Raw genomic sequence first — 23,027 nt, forward strand, 5'->3', positions numbered from 1 at the left:
GACCTCAGTAAGTAACTGTGACCATAAGTGTACATAAGCATCCTGTACCTACCACAGTTATAAACCAACAGTTTATAATCTAATGTAGATTTCCATGCCTGGGTCTACGTGAAGCTGTGACAAGGCTAGAGATGACAATATTGGAGGGATAAAGATTGGGTGACCAGACAGCAAATGTGAAAAATCAGGATGGGGGTTGGGGGGTAATAGGAGCCTATATAAGAAAAGGACCCCAAAATCGGGCCTGTCCCTAGAAAATCAGGACATCTGGTCACCCTAGAGAAAGAAGGCAGGTCTAGGGTTTTTTTAGTAATAACACTGTGCAGTTAACTGTGGCTTGTGATGCACACGTCTTAAGGGTTTCATAATTCAAAAAATAAAAATATACTGTTTTTATGAGGGGAAGACGAGGGTTTATAGGCCTCACAAAAGAAATGAGTTTTAAGGAGATACTTCAATAAATTATTCTTCCCCAATGCCCCATATCCTGTAGCAGACAATAAATTTTACGTCTTCAGAGGTGGTTGATCTTATTTCTCGGCTCCTTCCTCCAGCAGTAACTTTTCAATTTTGCATCAACAGAATTATAGATGTTGGAGACTGAAGGGACTGGCTAGGTCATCTAGTCCATCCTCTGCCAATCCAGAATTGTTCCCTACAGCATACTAGCTAGTGGTTTGTCCAATCCACTATTCAATGAGTCAAGCAATGGGACTTCCAGGACTACCTCTGGGACACTATTCCACAATCCAATAAGAACACTATTAGGAAAGTTTTCCTAATATATTCTGTATTGATGAGATCAAGAGGGTGGAGACCTGACTCTTCTTAATAAAAGCTGTTTTCCCTTCTGCATTTTGCCTCTTTACTATTCACTGTAAAGCAGAGTAAGGACATAAATTAGCGTGCATCCCTTGAGCTCTAAGCATTTCCTGTATATCAATAAAAGGAAACTGTCCAGACATCTGACTGATTTGTTAAAAGCTATGTTTTAGAGAGGTTTTGAATGTACCCACACCATTTGGAAGAGGACTAAAACCTCAGTATTTTCTCCTACTTCAGGGCCTGCCATGGTTTGTTGAATCTGGATTCTTTTATTTAAACCATATAAACACACAGAGCCCAGGTTAGTCATGTTCTTAGCAAGAAATGATCCCTTGGAACAGTATATAATGAACACATTTTCCCAGGCTGCCAAGAGGTGAGCATGTAGTGCCAGTGGGATTTAAAAAAATTAGGAGTGAAATGTCACAGCAAGACACTATGCAACTGAGATGGGCCAGAAAGCACCGGATTAGAAAAGCGCCGAATGCTGTAGGTGCATTGGGGGGGGGGGGGGGGGAGCAGGAGAGGGGATTCTGAACCCATATCTGGCTCCTCTCTTTTAAAGTGGCATAAAACCAAAATACCAGGCCCATGCACACTTGAACTTCAGTGTACATGTGCAAAAGAAAAAAAGATCAAAACTTCAAAAAATGGCCCTGAGAGAACAAGGTGTTAGAGGCACGTGTATCTTTATTTTGCACACGCCGCCAACACCAAAGATATTTTAATATTCTCCTAAAATGAAGGAGGCTGGATAAATTCATGATGGAGCCTTTAACTTAATAATAAAAAAAGAATAGCATGCAAAACAGGAATGCATTGCTGGTTCAGGCAAACTGCATCAGGAACTTCAAGGATTTCCTCAACAGTGTGTGCATATTCTTTAAAGGTCAGTGCATGTCAATGAAATTCACAGCACAGAAGGTCACCACTGAATGTTCACTCCTTGTTCTCCAGTCCTGCTGGATTCCAAGAGGAGTGTACATGTAATAGCTTCTGAAATTCCCTTGTCTTCTAAGAACTCTACAGTGATGCAGTTACCTGATTTGGTTTCAGCATTTCTCAAAGTGTTTAGTTCTGCAGCCCACCAGGAAGACCTCTGACGCTTCCCTGAGACTTTAGGGAAGCATGCAAAGAGGGAACATTGGTGTGGGAAAGACAGGGAGGCGAGATCATGAGGATCTCTTACAAAATGGTCCACAGAAGAAAAAAATATAGGGACAGGACTTAAACTAACAGATAATACTGACATCTAGTGGATACTCACAGAACTACTCGATTGTAACCAAGCTGCCGGCAACAAAACAATGTAAAAGGATATCTAAAAATGTTTCACCAGAGCCTCGTTTCCTAGTCTGATTACAGTCAAAGACACAAAATTTGGTTTTCAAAGCACATGTTTAACACTGAATAAATTTAGGCTTCAACTGAGGGTCCTGTTACTGGTTCACTTTGCTCCATGAAAGGGTGGGGCTTGTTTAAACTACTCATTGTTTACTCAACTCTACTCTTCAAAATCTGATAATCGATAAGTTTTTATCATCATAATTCACCCATAGATCTCAACATGTTTCACACAGGAAGGAATTATCCCCATTGTACAGATGTGGAAGCAGAGGCATATAGTGCTGAAGCAACTTGCCTGAAGTCACTCAGCGGACCAGTGACAGAAATAGTTTGGGTGGGAGTGGATTGCTGATTGGATGTGAAGCCTTTTCCACCTCTAGGAGACTGGTTCAAATCCAGGTCAGGCTTGCATTGATCATAAACGTTCATAACCCTTGGGAATTCCAAGAGTCCTCTCCCACAATCTGGGTCACACTGCCCCCTCCCATGGAAAGGCTTGGCAGCACACTTGGGAGAAGAGGAAGTCTTTATGCAGGACTCCTTGGAGATTACAGCTGCATGGTTCTACTAAAGAGAAAGAGGGTTTAACCAACCATAGAAGAGTTAGCAGCACACACTGCAAGCTAGGAGGATTCTTAGGAATCCAGGATTATCTCTGTGCCTCGCTAGTTTGGGCCTTCCTCCCCAGTTATGACCAGTGCTTGGGCCTCCAGGGAAGATGGAGGGGCTACATAGAAGAGATCACATATGCCCAGGCTGTATTATCTTTTCTTGCAGACTCTCCATAGGATCAGGAGAAGGAAAGAGGTACTCCTCCCCAGATTTAGCTGCCTCCACCTCCTCCCTTGTACAAATCCAAGGTCCCCAACAAGTTTTGAGTGTGGGGAGACAGTGCCCTGAAGATTCCACACTTCTGCCTGGAATGGGGAAGGAATATGGACAGGGGCAAATAGATCCTATCATGTTGAAATTTAGCAGTCACATTGAAAGGAAAGTTAATTAAGACAACAGCCCACCTGAGATGGAGTTCACCTCCTCTCTGGACACCATTAAATCATCCTGTCAGGGATTACTTACCTCTGGTGCTCATCAAAATTCTTCACTATAGCTTTTGAATGGATGAGACTGTGCTGAAGAGCAGATATTTTCAAGATGTTTCCCAGGGGGGAAACCCCAGCGGGATCCTCTCCACAGGAGCTCTCAGTCCTGCCCATCAGGTTACACAAGCCGAACACTTTGCTCAAATATATTCTGAGGAAGAAGGGTTTCCATAATATATTCTTAATGCAATTTTGCTTGCCCAGTGGGGCCTGCCTCCCTCAAGGGTTAGGAGAAAGCAGCGCAGACACCCTTGCTACATCTCGGGCAGAGAGGGAAAAAGATTGTGGGAGTCTCTTGTTACATTATTGGCATCACAGTCAAACATTCTTGCCCATCCCCAACTCATCTCACCTTGGTTACTATAACCTCTTTCTTTCTGGCTTTGTTAACACCTGCGTTACCCTCCTCAAATCAATCACCACCTTACCCCACTGAACAGCTATACTGGCCACACCTTTGTGCACTGCCTCATCCTCACACATCAAATTTAACTTCCTGGGCCAGTTACTCAGTTGGGTAAATAGGCAAAGCCCCACTTAAGGAAAGTGGTCACACCATTTTACAGGAGTGGAGGATCTGCCCCTTAATCTCACCTTCAAAGTTTTCTGAAACTCTGCCTATTGCCAGCTATAGGCCTTGTCTTCTGTTCTGTCATCCAGTGACTCCTAGTAGCGTAAGCTTAGTGTCTAATCCTCTGCGTTGACAGTCTATTTAACACAGTGGGTCAGCTCCTCAACTGGTGTGGATGGAGGTATGATGATTTTTACATCACAAGAGATATGCCATTTTATGGCAGCTGACTCACTGTGTCTATCCTCCTACATTGTGTACCATTGACCTCTACTACTCAGAACATCTTCTCCTTTTGCACTCAGAGCTCACCAGGAGTTATCCTTACAACTGCCTTTCAGGGATCTATGGGATTGATGCTATGCCCCAGCTTTTACAGTTTCTTGGAGGAACCCTTTCAGTGGGGCTGATGTTGAAGGAATCCCTCTTCCTTCAGGAGCCTCTCTGCCTCCGAGATCTCTGCCTACTGAGTCCAACTGAGACAGACAGGTAGAGATTTGTATGCTCTGTCAGGACTAATGCACCCCAGCAAGTATTTGCAGTGACACCAAACAGCCTTTTCAAAACAGAGAAGGGTTTATTAGTCAACTGGAACAGAGCACTGGAAGAGCGTAGGTTAATGGAGAAATAAAGGTTAACACACAGTCCATTCTGGCCAACCCAGCACAATTGGATAGCCAAGCAGTAGTGAACTCCATTTCCAACTCTGTCTCTATGACCTCCTTAGTCAGTCCCAGGAGGAAGCAGCCAGCCTTCTTGAGAACTAGAAGCCCACACTTTATCCTCTGTTGGTCATGTCACAGTCCTCTGTTCTCGAGCTAGCATCTCTGCTCAGCTTCCCAGTTAAGTTGGGGGGGGGGGCGGGGAGGGGAGAAAGAACCTCCTTTCTCTTGGAGGTTTCCTAGGAGTCAGTGTTTGGTCATTGGGGCTTTTCCATTGTCTCTTTGGGATTCTGTATTGATAGAGGTCGCTCTCAGCAGGCTCCAGCTGGTTCCTTAACAACCCTATTCAATGTGGCCCAGACAGCAAGTTGACACCCCCTCCTTATATCCTGTGCTCCCCCACCCCCAAGAGCATATTTAACACTTAACAGTGCAAAGTGCAGAGGGAAACTGAGGCATACATGGCATTCATAAAAATATTACATAAAATTTCCCCTCCTTCCTCAAACTGCTACCCTGACATTTTATAGTTAGGTCTGGTCAGGTCTTCTTTGGGTGACTCAGATCAAATGCATTAAGGGTCACACTCTTAATAAGAGTGACAGTTGAGTTTCAATGGTGACAACTCATGGTATGGCAACTATACAGCCAAGATGGATCTAAAAGAACACAGACATGTAGTACAGCAGAAGGGAACACAGTTAGAGCTTCAGAGCAAAAGCACTTTGAAGACATTTATTTAGGGCCCTGCGTGTGTCCTCCTTGGGTGGAATTTCCACACAAACAAAAAGATACCACACAACCATTCAATGTTCACCCAGCTCCTCCCACTGAAGGCAGGAACATGGTGGGCTTGTCTACACTACTGCTTAAGTTGATGCAACTTACTTTGCTCAAGGGTGTGAAAAAGCCACCTTAACTCCCTCCCCGAGCTACACAAGTTACAGCAACCTAAGTGAGTGATGCAAGTTACAGCAACCTAAGCGCTGTCCACACCAGTGCAAAGTTGGTGGGAGACGCTCTCCTCCCAACATACCTTCTGCCTTTCGCTGAGGTGGAGTAATTATGTTGACCAGAGCACTCTCTCCCGTTGGCATAGCACGTCAGACGCGCTACAGCGGTGCAGCTGTGCCGACATAGCGTAGACGAGCCCTTTTATTCTTGACTTAAAAGGGAGCAGAGTTAGGGCAGCACAGATTTTTGAAAATGGAAGGGGTGAGATATTCCAAAAATGTCCGTGTGTTGTGGTTTAGGATATATGATTTTTTACCCAAAATCAGTGCACATCATGTAGCTAAAACTAACTGCAAGACTTTGAAACCAACAATGCCCTGAGGATAGGCCTGCCACCTGTCCAGGTTTTCCCAGGGATCATCCTTTTTTGAGGTAGCTGTCCTGGGAAGTCTATAAGTGTTCTCAGTATACACAGTCAGCTGTCCACTTTTATGGACTTCACTGAGAGTTGGATGTCTCAGTTTTTTAAGCCGCAGAGGTAGCGTCCCTACCCAAGGACTTCCCAAAAGTAAAACCAATATTCATATATAAACAAGCCATAGAGCTTACAGGGTTAAGGAAATAAATAGTTAAAGCAAGAGAACAGGTTCCAGACTTACGGCAGACTAAGCTGCAGAATGCTACTCCCCCTTCTGTCTGTAAATAGCAGTTGAATTTAGACAAGCAAGCACTAAACAGTAATGAAAGTTTGAGGTTGGAGGCATTTGGATAGAGAAGGTCAGAAAAGTACATCTTACAAAGTCTTAGAAAGGCAGCAACAGCACTTCACAATTCAAACAAACAAACAAAAAAAACCACACACCCAACAAAACACAATTAAAAATATTATGGGATTTGTTAGTGGCCACCACTACATTAAGATGAAAGCCAGGCCATTGGAGACACTCAAATATGCTAAGTCTTGCTTTGCAGTGTTACTGCATATTTTCACATTTACAGACCGATTTCTCAGAGTGCAACTTCAAATTACATCATGCCAGAGCCTGGCCTGCCAACCTGACCCTGCCTAGCTATTGGAGGGGTGCAGGGAATTTTAAACAGCATAAGCAATCACCATTTGAAAGCCTGCTGAAGAGTAAGAATGTGTGAATTAATTTTCCTGTTTACACTATAAATGTACATTGGTATAACTACATTGGTCAATGGTGTGACAAATCCACACCCCTGGGTGATGTAGTTATTAAGACCTTAGCCCCCTGAAAAGATAGTGCTATGTTGATGGGAGAGCTTCTCCTGTCGACATAGCTACTGCCTCTCATGGAGGTGGATTCACTATGCTGATGGGAGAAGTTCTTCTGGTGATATAGTAGCATCTGCATCGTAGAGCTGCCCAAAGTCATGTGCTTTTTTGTCAATCCCCACTCCCTCCTGCCCACATAACAAGAAGCCAGTTTGTAATATAAGCCCAAAGTCTTTTGATCATCTGGAGAAGTCCAAGAGTTCTGAAGGCAGGTGTTACACGTTCTGCACTTCTGGTGACTTTGGACTGAACTTCCCTCATGTCATTTTTTTTTTTTTTACTATTATCACTGTTTCGTTATTAGGTGAGGTTTACCCTTCCCCAGGCAATGCTGAAGTGACTTGGATTCACAGGGAACTCTGTGGGAGTTGAAGAGGTGAAATTAATCCTCCTAACTCACCAGAAGGCTGCAGAACCATAGCACAACCTTTCTACAGTTGCTATGCTAGCCAGTGAACTGGAGTAGGGACTCCTGCCCCTCCAAACTTCCTGTGCAAGGATTTAGGCCACTGGATCTGCATAAGTGAACTGGTGATCCAGTAACTCAATCCCCCATTACATTTGCACTGGGCTTTGCCACTTCAGTCTATTCAGACTTGGTACAGACTTCTCCATGGTGCGTATTGCTCAGCTCATGCCCTGTATTCATGCAGCAATGCACTACCTAAAGACTTTAGTATAGGGAGGCATGTACAGGGTCCCTCCAGTTGGAGGAATTTCCATCCTTCCTGCCCAGATTAAATGCTAAGTCACAATATGAGATGCTTGTTTAAGAAAGTCAGTGTAAGTGTAGTGTATATTGCATCAAGTGTATATATGCATCAATATTGCATTAGGCAAAGAGTTTTACATAATAAATGAAAGCAGTAAAGTTTCACATGACAGATGCTGGAGAATTAAGTTGGCATCAATATTGACATTCTGTTTCCATACAAAGAACAAAAAGCACATGAGCTCTCTCTAATAGGAGTGATTTTTCACATTCAGGCACACAAGAAAGCACAACAGTTAAGTCTCCATGAGAGAGCACAATGCACGTTCCCTTTGATCAGGCTGCAGCTTCTTTTGAAAAGAAACTCTAGAATTTTACACCTATAAAGTTCTTGATTCTTTGAAAGAGGCAGTACATAAATAATCACAGCTGCGTACACCACAATATCATTAAAATAATGTGTAGGTCCAACAACATGGCTGCAATTGCATCCTAGGATATTAGCTCATTCCTCACTTCACAGATACACCCTACATCAGAGGTGGGCAAACTACGGCCTGCGGGCCACATCCAGCCCACGGGACCGTCCTGCCCGGTCCCTGAGCTCCTGGCCTGGGAGGCTAGCCCCTGGCCCCTCCACCGCTGTTCCCCCTCCCTCGCAGTCACACTGCCGCACGGGCAGCGCTCTGGGCGGCAGGACTGTGCACTCCTGCAAGGCAGCATGTCTGGCCCCAGCCAGGCAGCAACCCCTGCCAGACATGCTGCTCTGAGCGGCATGGTAAGGGGACTGGGGGGTTGGATAGGGCAGAGGTTCTGCGGGGGTGGGGGAGGAACGGGGGGGGGTTAGATAGGGGGTGGGGTCCCGGGAGGGGGCGGTCAGGGGACAAGGAGCAGGGCGGGTTGGATAGGTCGGAGGTTCAGAGGGGGGCAGTCAGGGGGCGGGGCCAGGCTGTTTGCGGAGGCACAGCCTTCCCTACCCAGTCCTCCATATCGTTTCGCAACCCCGATGTGGCCCTCGGGCCAAAAAGTTTGCCCACCCCTGCCCTACATGTTGCTTTCCCCATACAGTAATACAGCAAAGTGAGCTTAAAATACATTCTGCTGTTTTATAAAAGAAATGTGTTTCACTTACCCATTATGATCCTTGTTGTCGCTTACAATCACAAAGATTGAGGGTCTTACTGATGTCACTTACGATGGGATCCAGTCACCCAGTGCTGCTTGCAGGGTCTGAAGTGGCACAGGCAATGCAGGTCCTTGGAAATGTTTGGATGTAGGCGCTAATTTGTATTCCAGTTGCTCCAGAGCAGTCTTAGTCTATTGTAAAAAGGGAGAGTGTTGCCAGCTAGCCTTTACAACTCAGACATGGCTATTTGATTTTCCTCTCTTTAAAGGAGGCCAGATAAGCATGGTAGAGGCCCACCGCATGGTCTGGTTTAGCTGTTCATGTCCCTGAAAGACTCAAGATACTAAAATCAAAGACACATCTCAGCTGCTTCATGTTTCTCCACCAAGAACAAACAGTAAACCTGATTCAAAAGGCCTCTTGAGTCATCACCATACCTAGAAAAGTCTTTTGACCCCACTGCAAAGAAACTGGATCCCCCTTCACCAGAAGAAGGCATACCTGACAGACAGGAGCACAGACAAGCTCTCAGTTTAAATATCAGCCTTTGTTTTCCAGGGGGAAAAAAATAAGACCAGTAACCAGCCCCTCACCCTTATCCCCCGGTTCTCTCATCAGAGGTAAAAAACAAACATAAAACCTCTCTTTTTTTTCGCAGACTAAATAAATGGTCACTTTTGCCCCTTCCTGTTATTTCTTGTGCTACCCACAACATACACAAAACCAGACTTCCTCTCACGCAAGCACAGAAAAAGGGAAACTTGCCTTACCTTTTGCTTTATATTCCTGATTAGCCACAGCTGGAGATTCTTCAGTCCAGTTTGGCAGCTTCTACAGGTGGGACTCATTATCTTCTTTGGTTCTAGCTGCCACCATTAACCCTTTCCCGTCCTGGAGATGTGTGAGGCAAACACATTCCATTATAACAAGTTATTAACATATGAATTGCACAGGTAGCTGCATGCCATTCACGGGGTTAGGAACGAGGTCTGTGCAAAACAGTCACAACAAAATATGAGGTTTCTGCATTTAGTTTTAATTTTGCTAAATTGGTTGAACTTTTTGAAGAAACTCAGAAATTTTTTACTTCAGTGGGACTGCTCATGTGTATGAAGTTAAGCATGTATATGACTATCTGCAGGAGCTGGGCCTTAGGACACAGGCCTACTAAGGCTTATGTTTGTGAGTAGTTTTAGTCATACAAATAGTCCCAATGGAACTACTCACACGGTTAAAGTTACTTGTGGGCCTATATGGGTTTGCAAGATCAGGGCCTTACATAGAAGAATCAAATCTATTATGCACTTTCATAGAATTCTTTTATTTCTTTCATTGTTATTGTCAGAAAAATATCTCAGCTCTGCATTTATTGACTTTTATGGGCTTAAAAATAATTTCAGCGTAGTCTTTGTGATTTAATATATTTGTAGCTCCCATTGGGGCCATTCTGAATTTGCCAAAAGATATGACATATAGATAATTAATTTGTGCAAAAGAAAAGGCAGGCCTTAAATCCCTTCCTGTTGGAAAGCAAACTGAAGTGTGTGCTCACCGGGTTTTTTTCTTGTAGTCCTTCCGATAAGGAGGAAGGTGATTTGTAAAAGCCCCCATTATATAGGAGTATCCATTTGTGGTGTTTGATGACATTAATTCAAACTCAGACTCCAGGTTTTAAACATTCCTGAGCAGGTTCTCTAATGAGCACTACTGTACTTCAAATTGCAAGTATATCCAAACTGTTAAGAGCTCCATGTAAATAACTGCACATAAGACTCCATTTGCAATGCACAACAAAGAAGTTTTCATTGGTCATACAAAAGCCAGGAACTACACCATGTATTCTTGAGCACCAAATACTCATACCTTCTCTATTAGCTAACTATTTAATTTACATATATACAGGCATCTCTCCTAACACAAACTATTCCGTGCTCCTTCCATGTGGCTCAATATGGAAGCAATACAAACACCTAGGAATGACAGGTGGGATTTTTCAAAGGCATTCAGTAAACTCCCCATTGACTTCAAAAGGAATAAAGTTAGTCCATGCTGAGCATCCCACTCGACATGTAGAAATCCCATTGCCCATTAGAGCTGTACCTCTGCCAGATGCTGGTATATTCTGCTGCTACCACACAATGGCATGTTATGTCTCTAACGGCTCTCCTTTTTTTTTTTTTCTTTTTTTTTTTTCTTATTGTCCACTGGATATTGGTCACAAATGTTTTCCTGGTAATCATATTCAAGTGAAAGTTCATTGGTCAGAAATGGAATGCGTATCTGCTTTCACTGGGCCAGATTCTGTATCCTAACTTGTGACAAGTAGTACCGTTATGGCAGAAGTCACTGCGAGCACTCTTCAGTCTTTGAAGAAGTGCCATATTACTGTTAGTTTTGTGATACTGTTGTTTTTTGAGGGAGCTATAGCAAGCAGCTCATTGCCTTAAGAGAGTTTGCTCAGTGCCTTAATCTAACTAGAGTAAGTTCTTGCAGCAGAGCCACTCTCAGAGAACTGGGCACTTGTGAAGCAGAGGATTGCCTGCATGCTCTTTATGACCACCTCTGTTCAAGGACTGGTATTTATAGTATACATAAAATATCTATTCTATTTCTATTGGTCACATGGGTATAGACATGATTATGCACATGCACAAAAAAACAATATGAATGGTTTAAATGCAAAATCCTTAACAGCAACTTCCTTAAGTTGTTTTAAAGAGGATGCTGACAAGCATTTTGCATGCTGAAAGCAGTACTGAATAAAAAATGGTTACTAACCTCCCATAACTGTAGTTCTTTGAGATGTGTTGCTCATGTCCATACCAATGTAGGTGACTCCCAAGACGTTGCACAGGTGGAGGGTTCGGAGTTCATTGGTATGCTGATTATACCACCGCTCGGCTGAAGCCCGCATTGTCTCTAGCTTGCTGGGTGATGGCGTAGTGTGACACAAATATGTGGACTGATGACCACGTCGCAGCTCTACAGATGTCCTGATTTGAAGATTGAAACCATGAGCTTCGCCTCATGATCACCGCAGAAACCATGGAGAGGGCTGCGAGTCTGCCGCATCCAGTGCTGCCCAGAGGGATGCCTTGGCCACTAATTTCCCCTCCTCCACTAGGGCAGAGAACTCTCCCTTGGATTCTTGCAGCAAGAGCTCCCTGAATTTTGCTGTTGCACTCCAGGGGTTGAAACCATACTGGCCCAGGAGCACCTGATGGCTGGCCATCCTGAGCTGGAGGCCACCTACGGAGTAGACCTTTCTGGCAAAAAGTCAAATTTTTTTGGCTTCTTTAGCCTCGGGAGTCGGCCCCTGTTGTCCCTGTCTCTCCCTTTTGTTCCCCACTGAAACAAGCGGTGAGCCCAGTGGAAGGGGGTGTGTACAAAAATTCATACCCCTTGGGAGGGATAAAATACTTCTTCCCATCCTCTTAGCAGTGGGTTGGAGGGATGCAGGAGTCTGCCATAGAGCTTTTATAGGCTCCAGGATGGCATTGTTCAATGGCAGGGCCACCCACAATGATCCTGAGGTTGCTAAAATATTCACTAGGGCATGGGAGGATTAGGAGATCTCCTTCCCTTGGATACCCAGGTTCTGGGCTATCTTCCTCAGGAGCTCCTGGTGCACCCTGTAATCGTCTTGGGTGGGCGCATAGCTGTTCCCGCCACCGCCTTGTCGGGAGAGGAGGAAGAAGAAGCCTGTACTGGCCCAAGTCCCTGTACTTCTCCCTCTGCCCCAGATGGATCTCATGCGGGGAACCGATCCCCATTCTGACAGGGATGGCAGGGGAGCTCTTGACTCAGATGTACTGGAGTAGGACTTTCTGGACTAGGGGCCCTGGATTGGCTGGAAAGCCCAGAGATTCCAGAGTGGCCACTGCAGTGGCATTTGCCATTGTGCCGGTGGCCAGGCTGTAGGCAACATGCCCTGGCTCATGTCAGCCATAGGGTGCTGTCAATCGGAGCTGTGTCTGCTTCTGCATGATGTGTAGGACTCTGCTTCTGAATTGGAGTCCATGGAGTCACTTCTTGGCAACCAGGATGGAGCGGTACTGACCAGCGCAGGAGAATGGTGCCAGGAGGGAGGAGATTGGCGCTGCGCCATCATAGCAGACTTGCCCTTCAACAGCACCTGTCTCAGTGTTGAGGTGGTCCTTGCTTCCCGTGCTGCCACTGTTAATTCCCAAATGACTGGGGATGGTGGCACCAGGAGGGAGAGAAGGTCCCTCACTGCCTCAAATGCCTCCAGCATCGATGGCGGTACCAGGGCTGTCAAACCCCAGTGGCTCTCCCCTGGCAGGGAGTCCAATGGTACCAGACTCAATGGCTTCCTTCCTGGGGCCAGAGTCAATGGTACCACTCATCCCACTGGTGTCTCCAAGTGGCCTGGCACAGCGTCTCTATCAGTGTCTCTATGGCCTGTAGACCTTGGGGTTGGAGAACGCCCCTGGACAGTCTTTCTCTGCTTTTTTCCTCAGCATCGGCAAAGGGGAGCAGTGCTGAGAGTTCCGTGTTGGAGTCGACTACCTTGGAGCTGGGGATGCATATCGGTGCTGGGAGTCCCGGGCTGTTGGGTGCAGAGTCTTTCCGCAGTGCTGGGGAAGCAGAACTGCACTGTGCCTCCCTCAGAGAGGCCAGGGAACTTCTCATTGAAGTCAAAGTGCTCAGTGCCAAGTCCCCATGACTCAGCTCCGAAGGGGGACAGAAAGCTGCCTGCATGAGGAAGAACTGAAATCTGGTGTCCCTGTCCTTTTTTGTTCTGGATCTGCAACCCCTGCAGATCCTACACTGCTCCTGCACGTGGGTCTCTCCCAGACACTTAAGGCAGCTAGTGAGTGGGTCACTAACTGGTATTGGTTTGTGACACGATGCACATGGTTTGAAACTCTGGGACCGAGGCATACCCCAGCGCCCAGGGAAGTAGCTAAGCTGAGTTTACTACTACTAATTAACAAACTAATTAACTTATCTCTAAAGAGTAATTATTTACAATTTTTACAGAACCAGTCCACTGAGAGAAGGTATTTGCAGAAGCGCAAGTGAGCGGAAATTCCAGTGACTATCAGGGGCAGTAAGAAGGAACTGGAGTGGTGGTGGGGTAGCAGGGCCCTCTATACTGGTGCCATGAAGGCACGACTCTAGGGGGCACCAGAGCCAACCCGACGGATACCACTGAGGGAAAAGTTTTCTGGTGGTGGTGCTCAGGGCGAGCACACACCTACATTGGAATGGACATGAGCAAACACTCAAAGAAGAACAATAAACAGGCTGAAAAGGCAGAATGGATTCAATTTTGATCTTCTTCTTTACTATACCAACCTTATCTAAGAGGAATTACTATCTACTACTGAGAAAGATTTTCTTTCCTTTCTTCTTGTTCTTCTTCTTCCTTTTTATGTGTGTGTGTGCATGCTTGCACATTTATACAGGTGAGTTATCAAAATGTACCTTTCTAATTGCGATTGTGGAAGCATTTCCTGCTGGCTTTGAAGTTTTTCTTCACCATATGCAGCTTAATCCATGGCAACTGTGATATGACTGGCTTTGTTGGCTTTCAAGGCAAAAATTATCCAATTCAGTATGTTGCACTGGGAAAAGGCTCATATAGAAAGAGAGGCAAAAAGAGGTATATGGGGCAGAGGATAATCACATAATAGAATTAAGGGGTTCCTATAGAATTTATTTCACAATTATGATAAACATACAAATAATAGAGCAAAAATATATCTTTGTTGCACTATTGCATTGTCAAGCTTATTCTGGAGGGATAATAAAGAGGGGGTTGGATGTTTAAGCAATTCCTAGAAATAAGGTACATATCTCACGGTTTGATACAATTGTATCTCCAGCAGATAAAAAAGTATCCAAATTTAGGGATGACAAGAACATAGTTTGCTGTGGATTAATATGATATAAAAGCTTTATACTGTATTTGGTCTATAAATGGGTAAGAGGTCCTCTATAAATACCTCTGAGCGATTCTACGGTGAGGGCTGTTATGGAGAGGACAACCCTTATACAGGAAGGGGTTAATGGTTTAACTTGGAGACAGAAGTGAATCTGGCCTCTCCCTGAAACAACTGTCAGCAATACCAAGCCAGGTGGGAGGAAGAAAGCTTTAAAACTGGGCTGCCCTGGTAGAGGGATCTTGTGTATAAGGCAGAGAGGACCTAGAGCAGGGGTTCTCAAACTTCCTTGCACCATGACCTCCTTTTGACAAGAAAAATTACTACACGACCCCAGGAGAGGGGACCAAAGCCTGAGGCCACCTGAGCCCCATCACCCCAGGCGGGGGAGGGGTGTGTGTGTCAAAACCAAAGCCCAAGGGCTTCATCCCCAGAAGGGGGGCCTGTACCCTGAGCCTGGCCACCCACAGCTGAAGCTGTTGGGCTTTGGCTTTGGCCCTGGGCAGTGGGGCTCAGGGTTCAGTCCCGGACCCCAGCAAGTCTAACACCAGCTCTGGTGACCCCATTAAAACAGGGTCATGACCCACTTTGGGGTCCCAACCCACAGTTTTAGAACCTCTGACCTAGAGGGTAGGCTGAACAGGCCTAAGTTAGGGACTAATTGTAGTCAAGCCTCAGAAGAAGGTTTGGAGAGTGTTTATGTTGTCTTCCCACCCTCCCTTTCATGGAGTCAAACTCACCCTCTTTCTGAGGTTTTTGATCTACAAAGCATATGTGGGCTGGTGTCTCAGAACAGGAGGGAGGGTCACCTTCCACAGGGACAAATGATGTTTTCAAATAGGGACCATGGGCCAGTGATACAAAGTTAGGGTCTGATCCTGCTTCACTGAAGTTGATGGCATTGACTTAAATAGGGGCAAGATCAGACCCTTGGACAATAGCATACATTTGGCAGTAGGGATAGGTTTGGCTGCTTTGAAGGGGAAATGGAAGAATGTCATGGCTGGGAGGGGGGAGAGCGTGTGTATGTGAGAAAATGAAGGTTCTGGCCATTGGCAGCATCACAAGAGAACCAGTCAATATGTGTCTCCTGTTCTGTAAGATGTTCTCATGTGTTGCACTACCTTTATATATTTTTTAAAATAGGCAATTATTGTTTTGTGTTCTCTCTCAGACATGGTTATAAAGCAGCTAAGCAAATGAGACTATTGCCAGTTTACATGAGAAATTTGTAGTGTGCAGCTTGTAATGATACCAGAGAAATTGCCAAGACTCCATTTTATGCCCTTAGCCTCCATTTTACATAAGTAAGAGTGACTCCATCATTAAATGTAGGCTAAAGGTCACATACTAAAAGTGAAATTGGCGGGGAAAAGAAAATGGTAAACAACGATTGACAGATCATAACACTGTGAGGTAAATAACGCTTGTGAGTCTAAACACAGAACTCACAGTTAGCAGAGGGAATGTATGGAATGCATGTGTCCAAAAAGGTCTGACAGGAAGATATTAGTAGAAGTGTCCAGCAAGTTCTGACCGTTGGGGGAAAGGGTATAAAGGTCAGTGTGTCAGTGGATGGTTGATCAGACAGCTGAGGAGTTCGTGGAAAGTACATCCCGAAGGAGAATCGGCCGGTCAGAGGGTCACTGAAAGAGGAACTGACAGAAACAACAGCAGCAGTGACTAAGCAGCATCAGCATCAGAGGGAGTCCTGCCGCTGAAGCAAACAAAGTCAGCAGGCAGAATAAGCCTGTCAGTGATAGTATAGTGTAACGTGAGTGCCTATATGTGTATGCCTGGATTAATAAAGAGGAATGTATGTGTGCTGATTGTGAAGGGAATGTGTATATTGTAAAACTTAAAGAACTGTTACCTATTGCTGTCAGTGACCTATTAGAGACTGGCCATCTGTAACAGGGCCCAGCCACTTAGAATCATCTTCCCCGTAGGTTGTTACAGTTTGGGGGTGCTCTTTAATTTGTAACGAATTTGTGGCTTAGATTATTATTGTATTAGGGATTGTTATTTGCACCAATAAAATGTGTCTCGTTTTGGAAAGAATACTGCTTGTGTCAATCATTTATCGGAAGGTTACATCCACGTCCTCCAGATATTTCCTTAGCGACCCTGGAGACCCATACCTAAAGAAAGCAGATTGGTTATAACAAGTGGGCTATTCTCGGGGTACCCTAAATCTGTTTTCAGGGTAAAAGTAACTAATAAATTAATTTATTATAAGAACTGGATATCAGAGACTAAAATCTGAGAGTTAATAGGTAAAAAAAAAATAGCTTAAGGTTTAAAGATGAAATGCAAGAAATCTACAGACGTAGGCCTGTAAGATATTTAGTTTAGCCAAAACAGGTCTTAGGACTTAGAATAAGTTAACCCTATTACAAAGATAAGTTAGCACAAGTAAATTAATAAAGTTGCTGCACTTGTGTCTATGTTTCTATGCTGATAGTTTCAAAAATAACTGCTGAGTTTGGATAATTATGTCTATGCGAGATCAGTAGACACCATAAGATGACTGTTAGTAGCCAAGGTGACTTCCTTAAGGTTGTTACTATGGTGATAAAGTGACTTAAATGTTAATCAGTTAAAAGAAGTATTATGCAAGTGGCCTATCAGGTGAAGAGTCCCCTGATAATATTGGGGTGAGATCCCAGACATGGACATGAGGGGGGTTCAACCCTTATGCATATTAATGAGCTTTGGTAGGTATATGCATAACTTAGTATAACTAGGGCCCAGCTGATGGCTGGAGGTTGTCGCTTCCTGGAGGTCATTATTTCCTGACCCTCACAGGAGCTGGCCACCTCCGCCCTTCTTCAGGATTTCATATGGAGATGTGAGTGAGAAAGAACTGGATAAACTGGTGCTGGGACATTTTGTTTTTTCTAACCTTTGCAATTTATGTGACAGTTCTATTAATTGGGGTTTTCTATGTGATAAGACTTTAAATAAAGGTGCATCTGATTAAATGAGGTTGTCGTTTCTCGCATGCGCTTCAAGTCTCAACTAATGATACTAGCCCACATGGTGGCGTTAGCCCTAATGTTTTCAATACTGGAGTAGCCATGGAGAGCAGACTTTTTTCTAATACTTGAGTTTTAAAGGAGTTATTAATATCATTTAATACCATAACTAATAAAGGCTACAGCTTAATTGTTTTTGGATTAGTTATTAAGTGACTATTACCCAAAATAGTCACAGATGAAAACACTACATCTGGAGGAGTGTAATCCATGTACAGACCCCAAACTTTCACAGAGTGTTTCACATGCTGATCTCAAATGATGGATTTGGTAGCTGACTATCTGAGTTAACTAAAAGATTGATAACAATCATCTATATGCAAACAGCTCCCTCTTGCCTGTGCATCCAGAGAGAATCATTCATATTGTTTATTCCTACAAGTAAATGGAATATATAATGTAAAAACAATCTGTCTTCTGGGTAGAATTCACCTATTGGTGAAGGTCTCAGATAAGTAGAGCCCTGTGCAGGTACAAAATTTGTATCCTCATCCAATCCATGATCTGCAAACATGGTCCACGGATATCCACAGATTTGCAGGGCTCTAGATATAAAATTTGGATCCGCATCCAATGAAGAGCCGCAAACATGGTCCGTGGATGCGGATATCTGCAGATATAAAGCAGATATCTGCAGATTTGCAGGGCTGTACAGATAAGGCTCTTTGGGTAATATTTTCAAAAGCATGTGAGTGACTTAGGAGGCTAAGTATAATTGGAGAAGTATAACTTAGGCTCCTGAGTCACTTAGGCACTTTGAAAATGTTATCCTCTGTGTCATGGTACACCTTCATGGGATATAGGGTTGTGGGATGAAAAGTAACACAGGGAGTTGGGCTCTGTACTGGTTCCAAAATATCCACCTGATCCACTAGGAAAAACTGGTGGAGCTACTCCAGTTTATGGCTGGGATAGGCCAATCTACAGCACTGTGGACGACCCTGTGTGGCAGGAGGGAGGGTAGAATTTCAACCCCTTCAACTCTTGCACATGGTTCTGACACCAAGTTCTAACACCACATGTATGAGTTACAGGTACACAAGACACCACATTTTTTAGTCAGACCACATCTAATTTGTAATCCTATGGTCTTCTATTGAGAACACCTACCTCCTGACCTTGTGAGCCTCATTTAAGACCCTCAAGTTCAGTGGGTAAAATTTTCAGAGTAGCTAAGTTACTTAGGAGCTTAAGTCCCATTGACCTTGAAAGACAAGACTAAGGCTCCTAAGTCAGTTAGACACATCTGAAAATTTTAGCCATTCTCCCTACTGATCACAGTGGGTGAAGAAGGAACAGATGAGCTGTGAGATAGCTCAGGCAGATTTCAGAGTTTTAAGGATCAGGGATGAGATCCTTGAAGCAAATTCAGAATTAGACCAGGAGTCAATGGGGAGTGCAGAGCATGGCTGAGAAGTGCTTTCTTTGGCATGTTCCGCTAAAAAGAGAGGCCTCTACATTGCGAACCAGCTACAACTTCTGATTGCCTTTAGTGCATTGCAATGGTCGAGGCTGGAGGTGAAGGAAGCATGAGTCAAAGAGCCTAGTTCCATATATGAAATGGAAAGGGTACAATTTCCTGGCTACTTGCAGAAGAGATCTGGTGTCCCTGGTCACTGTTATTTTGATTTCTAGACGCAGCAGTGACTCAAGTAGGACCATAAGGCTGCACGCCACCTCAACTGCAGGCATGCCTACTCTCCTCAACGAGCAGGAGAGCAGATGCTTTCAACAGTGATATGACAGTAGCTCCTGCCATTTTCTCAAATTGTTTCTTTCTGCTACAGTCACATAATCTTCCCCAGATTTACCTTGAACAGGCTTCCTTTTACCTAGTTCCCAACTTCCTTCAGACACTACCACAGCTAGAGAAAGCATTGTCAGTGCTGGGTATGGAAGAGACGTAGAGCTGAATGCCATTGGAATGTTAATGGCACTGAAGCCTCAGGGTGGGGGTGGGGGATTTTCTCAAGATCTCCTCTAGTGGTTTGACATGGATGACAAATAGGAGGGGCAACAGGACTGAACTCTGCAGAACTCCATAGATGAGAGCTCTCATGGAACAGGGTTAGTCAGTCAGGTTTTATTTCCTCCATCTGTAGTTATTTCAGCTGAACGCTGATGAGATTGCTATGTTCTTCACAGAAAAGACTGAATGTCTACATTGCACACTAAGCCCAGGTCTATGGGATCTGGCCTTGTGGACTTGGAGTTTCCAAGCCCATACTTGAGCATCCACACTGCATTATAAACCTGGGTTTACAATTGCGGGACCCAAATATTTCAGCTGCACTAATGTATCCATGCTGTACTACACTGACCTTCTGACTCGGGTCTTAAGCTTCAGCTGTGTCCACACTGCAGAATGACAGGGCTTGGACCCTAGTCACGGTAGGACTTGGACTCTGACCCACAACCCGTAGCAGGGCCCTAGGACCGGGATCCTGAGTACTTATTGACTAGAGTCAGACTGATTTGTGTGTGGATGGAAGTGGGGGAGATTGGGCTCAAACCTGAGTCTGAGCCCAGGCTTAGTGTGCCTGAGGGTATGTCTACACTGCAAAAAAACAAACAAACAACTCCCTGCAGTGAGACTCAGAGCCTCAGTCTAGAGACTCAGGCATGTGCTATGGCGCTAAAAATAGCCATGTAAATGTTCCCACTGGGGGTGGAGGTTGGCCTCTGAAGCCCAGCATGAAGACTGGGTCTCACAGCCCAAGTGGGAATGTCAACCCTGCTATTTTTAGCACTATCGCATGAGCCCAAGTCTGTAGACCCGGGCTCTGACATTTGCTGCTGTGTTTTGGGTTTTTTTGCAGGGTAGATGTATCCTGAGAGGCCCAGAACTAGTCCCTCTGAATCTTTTTATTGCGACAGCCTTGGGCTCCTGATCTATTGTCCTCTTCTGATATGGTTTCTGCTAAGGATAGCTGTAGTTTTCTGGGTTCCTGGAGATCCAGCACCTTTGCTTCCAATAGCATGGCTGTGGTGCCATTACTAATAGGCCTGATTGAAGCCTCACGTAGCAAAGGGTACATGCCAAGCCTCCTCAACAAGCAGGAATCCACCCCCCTAGAAAAGCCATCACTTGATTTTAACCACCCTGTCTTAAACTGCTCCTTACTGGAAAAGGTGTTTGCTTTTCAGAGCCAGGTTCACCCCTGTACCAATAACATCCTGGGTATGTTCCAATATGGGTTAGCCCTCCTTTTGTGGCTGAACCCTTATCACGGACAGCAATGAGCTCCTTAGGGTCAGTGGACTATTTTGGTAATGCTGCTCATTTCAGCAGCTTTTCATATGCTTGCTCATGGATTGTTGCTTGCATGCCATAAGGACTTTGCTGATGTCTCTGAAACCATTCTCTCATGAGTCTAGGCAATCAGCAGTGATGATTTCACAGTGATGAACAACTGTGAGTCTTTCCTAAGGGCTTTAAAATTTGCCTTCCCTCGGTCCTCTCGTCTGTTACCAATATTGTTCAAAATATTTTATAAGGCCCCTTGGTGAGATAATTTTAAATATCAGATGACGTATTGTCAGAATGCTGGCACACAACTGTTACTCTCTTGCTCTCTCACTCATGCTCTGCTATGGAGGAAAGCTTGGATGATACTGCTGCGTGGGTGCGAAAGAGCTCCCTTATTCACAACAGCAGAATTGGTGCTGGTGGTCATCACTGTGTTTGTGTCTTCCCATGTACTGCTAGAGCATGATTTGACCTAGCTAGTACTAATATTCTTAACTTGGCTATTTTTGACTCTGACCTGTCACTAGAAGGCCAAGTACTGGATGGGATATGAAAGAGATTTTTCAGCCTGCTGTCTGCATAATTGCCACAGCCCGTATGAACCCTTATTTATCCTGCAGTTATCTCCCAACAACAACACTTGCCCTCTTGGCCATGTTTTTCAATTGCTGTAATTCTCTTTTGGTAGGGTTCCCAGCTAGTGCAGAATACAGCAGCACATTTGCATAACAAAATAGGCAGTTGTCATAATATTACAAATGCTTCCAATTAAGTAGTGGTTTGACTCTGAGTTGTGCTGTTGGTTTAAAAGAGACCTGGCTATCTATCAGACCACTTCACCGGGCCTCACCTGATGGCTAGCTGCACTCCGCCACCACCCACCTTTTGAGGGTTCCACCAGCATAGCTTAGTAAATCAGAGACCACAATCAAGTCCTGAGAAAGGACCCCTGGCAGCATGGTCTAGCTGGAGAGGTCACTGGACAGGGAGTCAGGTAATCTGGGAGTCTATTCCTAACTCTGCCACTGACCTAGTGGGTGACCTGGGGCAACTTAACATCACCACTCTGTGCCTCAGTTTTTCCATTTATAAAATAGAGAGAATGGCACTTACCTTTCTTTGTACAATGCTTTGACATATATGGATTGGATATAGTGATAGAGAAGCAAAATATTATTATTATTACTACCTCATTTTGTGCTTTGTGGGATGAATTTTAGAAAGACTCCCCTATTATAAATTTGTACCAATTCCCACTGAGTAGTGAAGAAACACACCCTAACCCAGCACTTTGTTCAGTTATTGTGTGTGCCCAGCCTGACAAACAGACCTTCCCTCCCCACCCCTGAGGAAAAATCCGAGACCTCTCAGATAGCATCTATTCATTGTGTCTTTCCCCACAGCAGCTATCGTAACCTAGTCCTGCTCACCTGACAATATCATTTGAAAACAAAGAAGATTAAAGATTTTATATTCCACAAGCAAACAACGATAAAAGCTTTTACTGACCTATTGCCAATTGCCTCAGGACCTGGAAGCTAGCTACAAATTGCATGCCACGCAGCAGGATATTATACATTCTGTATGCTCTTCATTTCAAAACCAAAATGTTGACTCAAGTCCTGTGCTTTGGCAGAGCTGGCTCTCAGAATTTTTAACAGGAGGAGGCAAGGCAAGGTAAGAAAAACGTTGTGCTGGTAGGAGCTGAGAGTTTTCTCACACAGCAGGTGACTTTCCCAAGGACATTCTGGTTTGTAGCAGTGTCTATGCAGTTATTGTAATCCAGCCCCAGAAAAGCAAAGCTGACACTTTTAGGCAAGTGCAAACCTTGCTGATCTGTTAACTCTTAGAGTAGTTTTCCTGATTTTCTCTCTATCCTGAGGGGAAGCACTTAAGTATGTTCCTCCCTTGTGACCTGGATCTGGCAAGGTGCTAAACACTCTCAACTTCAATTGACTTCAGTAGGTACTCAACATATCACAGGAGGTGCCTACTACTTTAAAGGCCTAAGCCCTTGATCCAGTTTTATTCTCCTCTTAAACCCCAAATTTATATGAATTTTGTGCCAGATCCGCAGCTTGTGTAAATCAGCATAACTCCACTGACACTAATTGTGCTATGCTGATTTACACCAACTGAGAATCTGGCACTGTGTCTATGGCTCTGCAGGGCTTGTGACAGATACACATACTGAGGGCAGTCGGCAGCAACACTAATGCTGTTTCCAACTCCC

This window comes from Natator depressus, chromosome 1, assembly GCF_965152275.1.
Source record: "Natator depressus isolate rNatDep1 chromosome 1, rNatDep2.hap1, whole genome shotgun sequence".
NCBI lineage: Eukaryota > Metazoa > Chordata > Testudines > Cheloniidae > Natator > Natator depressus.